Here is a 6,483-nt window from a genome sequence, read left to right on the forward strand (position 1 = left end):
CCATATTCTTTGCCCACTGACAAAGCTGTCTTCTTAGTGCAAATAAATCTCCTTTTGCCACATGTTTCCTTTTGCAAGGAATCTGAGACATCTGCCAGAGGGGATCTCTTACCCTCAATTCGGGCATCTCATCACTAGCAGTACCAGATCTAAAACTCTATTCATCAAAACCATGTGGTACTGGCTAAGAAATAGTGGTAGATAAGTGGAATAGATTGTGACCTAATCAATAACTATAGTAATCTAGAATTTGATAAACCCCCAAATTCCAGCTTCTGGGATAAGAACTGACAATCTCACAAAAATTTCTGGAAAAATTGGAAAATATTATATCCGAAACTCAGTATTTACCTACATCTCACACTCCATACCAAAATAAGATCAAAATGAGTATATGATTTGAGTTTAAAGGACGATACCATAAGCAAATTAGGAGAACTAGGGATTGTTTACCTATCAGATCTTTGGAGAAAGGAGGAATTTATGCAATTTATGCAAAATAGAGAACTTTGATTACATCAAATTAAAAAGGTTTTGCACAAACTAAAACAACACAAGATTAAAAGGGAAGTACACAATGGACATTTTTTTATAGGGTTTCTGATAAAGGCCTCATTTCTAAAAATATATAAAAAAACTATCAAATGTATAAGAATACAAGCCATTCTCCAATTGATAAATGGTCAAAGGATATGAACAGAAAATTCAGATGATGAAATTAAAGCTATCTATAGTCATATGAAAAAATGCTCCGAATCACCATTGATTAGAGAAATGCAAATTAAAAATAACTTTGAGGTACTACCTCATAACTCTCAGATTGGCTAAGATGATAGGAAAAGATAATGATGGATGGTGGAGAGGATGTGGGAAAACTGGGACATTAGTATATTGTTGGAACTGACCCAACCATTCTGGAGAGCGATATGGAACTATGCCCAAAGGGCTATAATTTTATTTGCACATATACCCTTTGATCCAGCAGTGTCTCTACTGAGCTTATATCCTAAAGAGATCATAAAAAAGGGGAAAAAAAACCACATGTGCAAAAATGTTTGTAGCAGCCCTTTTTGTAGTGACAAGATACTGGAAAGTGAGCGCATGCCCATCAGTTGGGGGATGGCTGAATAAATTATGGTATATCAATGTTATGGAAAATTATTGTTCTATAAGAAATGATCAAACAGGATGATTTGAGAGGCCTGGAGAAACTTTCATGAACTGATACTAAGTGAAATGAGCAGAACCAGGAGATCATTGTATATAGCAACAAGATTATACAGTGGTCAGTTCTGATGGACGTGGCTCTTCTCAACAGTGAAGTGATTCAGGCTAGTTCCAATGGTCTTGTGTTGAAGAGCTACCTGCATCCAGAAAGAGGACAGGGGGCATTGAATGTGGATCACAACATAGTATTTTCACTTTTTTTTTTTTTTATTGTTGTTTGCTTGCATTTAGTTTTCTTTCTCATTTTTTTCCCCTTTTTGATCTGATTTTTTTTTTTTAATGAAACAAGATAATTGTGGAAATATGTATAGAAGAATTGCACATGTTTAATATATATTGGATTGCTTGCTGTCTAAGGGAGGAGATGGGGAGATGGGAGAAAAAATTTTGGAACATGAGATTTTGTAAGGGTAAATGTTGAAAATAAAAAGCTTTTTTAAAAAAGTTGACAGGAAAAGATAATGATAAATGTTGGAGGGAATGTGGGAAAACTGGGACACTAGTCCATTGTTGGTGAAGTTGTGAAATGATCCAGTCATTCTGGAGAGCAATCTGGAACTATGCCCAAAGGAACTATGCATACCCTTTGGCCCAGCAGTGCCATTACTGGGTCTGTATCCCACGGAAATAATAAAAGAGGGAAAAGGACCCACACGTGCAAAAATGTTTGTAGCACCTCTTTTTGTGTTGGCAAAGAATTGGAAAATGAGTAGGTGCTCATCAATTGGGGAATGGCTGATTAAGTTATGGTATAATGGAATATTATTGTTCTATAAAAAATGATGAACAAACTGATTTTAGGAAGACCTGGAAAGATTTACACAAATTGATGCTGAGAGAAACAAGAAGAACCAGAAATACACTGTAAAAAGTTACAGCAAGAATGTGCCATGATCAACTATGGAAGACTTGGTTCTTCTCAGTGGTTCAGTAATTTCAGGCAATCCCAATAAACTTTGGACAGAAAATGCCATCTGCATCCAGAAAGAGAACTATGGAGATAGAATGTAAATCAACACATGCTATGTTATTTTTCTGTTTTCTTTCTCTTATGGTTTTTCCTTTTTGTTCTGATTTTTCTTTCCCAACAGGATTCATAAAGAAATGTAAACTTAAAAAGTTAATATATATGTGCCCCCCTCCCAAAAAAAATTTTAAAAAACAAACTGAATGAGATGAGGTGAGATCTTTCAAGACAGTTGTGAAAATCGAGTAAGGCTTCATCTACTTCAGAGTTTGAGTAGGCCTGAAGGACTGTGAACATCGATCCAGTCAAGGGCATAATTGCGTTCCCCTCTCATGATATTTCCTATTTCAGCCAAATATGGGCAACTATGTACTTATTGGTCAAGTTCAATTTCATGGGCAGTTTAGAATGTAAGACTCTCAGCCAATGAGGATGAGGGTCAGTGGTGGGAGGGGGTGTTTTGCATTAGGGATTAAAGGGGCTGTCCTGCCCACAGGAGGCGCTTCCTCTCTTTGAGAATGTACAATAAACTTTGCTTTTCTCTAGAGCTCTCTCCAGCTTTTTTATTAAATGGTGACCCCTCACCATTTCCGTACCACACAAAACAAACAAAAAAACCGATTAGAACCCAGCCCATCCATGCCTGCATGCTAGCTTTGCTATTTGAACTCCTACCTTCTGAGCAAAGGTATCCTTCTAAGCTGTCTGGAACCCTCTTCTCTCTCTATTCTCTCCCATGATTAGCTTACCTGATTCTGTACATTTAATTATCTCTTCTTTATAGCTTACTACTAAATATGTATGCTTTAATCTCTTCCCCCCAAATGTCATTGCTAACTGCCCTCTGAACATTCCTCCCTGGTTGCCCTGCCAAAACCACAAACAGCTTTTCTAGAATGGAACTTATGCTATTTTTCTTCAGGCTTCATTTTCTTCCTATGTAAAATGAGGGGACTGTCAAATCTCCTCGGAAACTTAACTTACACTGTGATTTTTGGCAAGTCACTTAAAAAAATTTTTTTTTGGAACAACTTTTATTTCTGTCTTTTTAATTAAAGCTTTTTATTTTCAAAATATATACATGGATAATTTTCAACATTCTTGTGTTCTAAATTTTTTCCCTCCCTTCTCCCATACTCTTCCCTAGATGGCAAGTAATCCAATATATGTTAAATATGTGTAATTCTTCTATACACATTTCCACAAATATCATGCTGCACAAGAAAAATCAGATAAAAAAAAAGGGAAAATGAGAAAGAAAACAAAATACAAGCAAACAACAACAAAAAAGGTGAAAATGCTATGTTGTGATCCACACTCAATTCCCACAATTCTTTGTGTGTAGATGTTTCTCTTCATCACAAGACATTGGAACTGGCCTGAATCATCTCATTGTTGAAGAGAGCCACATCCATCAGAATTGATAGTTGATATTAGTGTCCCAGTTTTCCTGACATCCTGTGTGGAATAGAGAGATAAGGTGAAGACCTTATAGGAATGTGTGAATTCTTTTTCTGTATTTTATTTTCATTATTTCTCTGTTTCCCCTATGACCCGTATAATATGTGCAGGCCTTTTTATTTAATTGTGCCTTGGCCAGCTATAACCATATTTACTTAACCTGAGCTGATGACATGTATCAGTATTTGACATTTATTTATATTTTGTCTATTAGCTGGACCACTATGTGCTTGATTAAGCCTGAAGGCCTGATTTTCCGTTTCCTAGAAATCAGGTGATTTTGGGGAAATGGAAAGCTTCCATTCCAATCTCTCCAGATAGCAACAACCAATCAGATGTCCCCCCCCTTCTCAATGCTCTCTTATTTGTGATGGAATCTCTTATATAAAAGCTATGCATCTTTACTACTTCTTTAGCCCTCTTACCACGAACTTTCTTTCTATCTCATGATGGGACAGCTTATCCTCCGGAGGTTTTTTCTGCTTTCTACTGAGTGAAATTTGAGTAGTCATTTTGGGTAAGGGTCTTCTACATCCCTCACAATCTCCTCCCACATTCGTCATTATCTTTTCCTGTCATTTTATTGGCAAGTCATATTAAATCAAATTGCCTCCAAAAAAGAAAAAAAAATGAGGACTCTGAAGTGAAGTAAGGAGAACAAACTAAAAAATAATGACAGCAATGTAAATAAAAATTGTAAAAGGGACTTTCAACTTTTGAGTAATGGAAAATGATACCGGAGAAGTTACCACGCCTATATCCTCCCTCCTGGCATTAAGTAGGGACTGCTAGGATGGAATGTTATATACATTGTCAGTGTCAGATGAAGTTACTGTAACCAATGTTTTTGCTTAACTGGTTTTCTTGGTCACAAGGGAGGGTGATATTGAAGGCAGGATGGGAAATAGCTGACATGTAAAGATAAAATGTATCAATATCAATTTAAAAATAAAAACATATGAAAATGTTGGACTAGATGACTTTTAAGGTCCTTTCTCATTCAATCAACAAATATCTACTGGGCTTTTACTGTAAGCTAGGCACAGTTAGGGGCTGTCTGCTTTCACATATACTTTTAATATCCCCCCCCACTCCCCAGTCCATCTCTTTGTGATCCCAATTGGGGTTTTCTTGGCAGAGACACTGGAGTAGTTTGCCATTTGCTTTTCACAGATGAGGAAACTGAGGCAAACAGGGTGAATGGACTTGCCCAGGATTACACAGTTAGTGAATGTTTGAGGCTGGATTTGAACTCAGGAAGATGACTATTCCTGACTCCAGCTCAGTGCTTTATCCACTGGGCCACTAGGGATCATATAATTCACAACAATATAATATAGTAACATGCTATTTCAGAAATTCCCAACAAATAGAGGATATTTATTCCCCCAAAAGTCACACAGTATAGGGGAAAGTAGGCACTGTGTTAAATGCAGAGGATAAAAAGAAAAAAAGCAAACAGTTCCTGCTTTCAAAGCTCATGATGTAATAATGGAGATAACAGCTAAGCACACTGTGTACAAATGAGATAGAAGAGATAAATTGGAGATAGAAGCGGTAGAAGTCTACATCCCCTTCAGGCCACCTTACCACGGGCCTTCCGCACTTGTCGAGGTGCAAAAAAGATCAGAGGTCCCGGAAGACCTTTTCTAGTTAATTCCCACACCCGAGATCTGTTACTCCTCGGGGAGCATCTTTTAGGTCTTTTCTCTCTCCAGGTCTGTTCGGGGTTTAGCACCTATCACCTGGTAGTATTTATAGTAACCTCCCAGCGGGCGTTCTGCTCTATTCTTTCCACTTTTCCCAAGGGGGTAACTGCTGGGGTGACTCCTAAATCTCATACACACCCAGGTCTCCCTAGGGGTAGATATGGAGTCCCGGGGCTCTAAGAGCCAGAAAGACAAGCCCAGGATTTGGTTACTGGAGGTGACAGCGAGCAGGGAGCCTTAAGTCTGGGTAATTTCCCGGGCTGCAGGCAAAACCTTAATGGGAGGAGGGACTGTAGGTTCCCCCCAGGGTAATGGGAGAGAGCCACGTGCCCAGGGGCCAGAACCACGAGCCCGGAGTGAGGACTTAAGTTTGGAGCAGGACTCGGCCCTTCGCTGGCCGCTTCCCCCCGTCTGCCTGCCTCAGTTTCCTTATCTGCAAAGTGAGCCGGAGAAGGGAACGGCGCACCGGCCGGCCGATGTCTCTGCCAAGAAAACCACAAATGGGGTCACAAGGAATCGGACATGAGTGAAATGACTGAACAAGGCAAAGGAGGGAGACGTAGGAAAGACGCGGCAACTCGCTCCGGAGGCAGGGGGATGGCCAAAATGACCGCCCGGGGTGGGTCAGAGCCCGGCAAATCCCAGGCCTTTCCCCAGTCACACCCCAAAGGGCAGAATCTCCGAGAACGCCAAAGGTCGGGTCCAGAGGAGTAACGTCCAGCATCTCGCCCCAACCTTGGCAGTAACTCGGGCCAGGCCTGGCTTCACTCACTTCCTCTCGCACGTGGGAATCCCCAGCTTTCCTATTGGCTCCCATTCGCCCCCTCCCATCTCCGAGAAGGCCGCTATATAAATGAAGCTTCTGATTGGCCCATGGCTTCCCGAGCCGCTCTCATTGGCCGGGAGTGTTCACGCCTTCTCTTTGCTCGGTTCCCACTCTCGACGTCGGGCTGAACCAAGAGGGGTCTGGGGGTGGATGCGGGCGGTCCTTTTGCGAGGTGCAGCGCCTTCCGGGCACGGAGTGTCTGATGCAGCTTTTTAGCAATTTTCCTTTTGCGTGGGCCAGGCCGCGAGGAGGCGCGGGTGTGGGTGGCGGGGCCGCGGCGGCCGGGCTCCCCT

This window comes from Sminthopsis crassicaudata, chromosome 3, assembly GCF_048593235.1.
Source record: "Sminthopsis crassicaudata isolate SCR6 chromosome 3, ASM4859323v1, whole genome shotgun sequence".
NCBI classification, from domain to species: domain Eukaryota; kingdom Metazoa; phylum Chordata; class Mammalia; order Dasyuromorphia; family Dasyuridae; genus Sminthopsis; species Sminthopsis crassicaudata.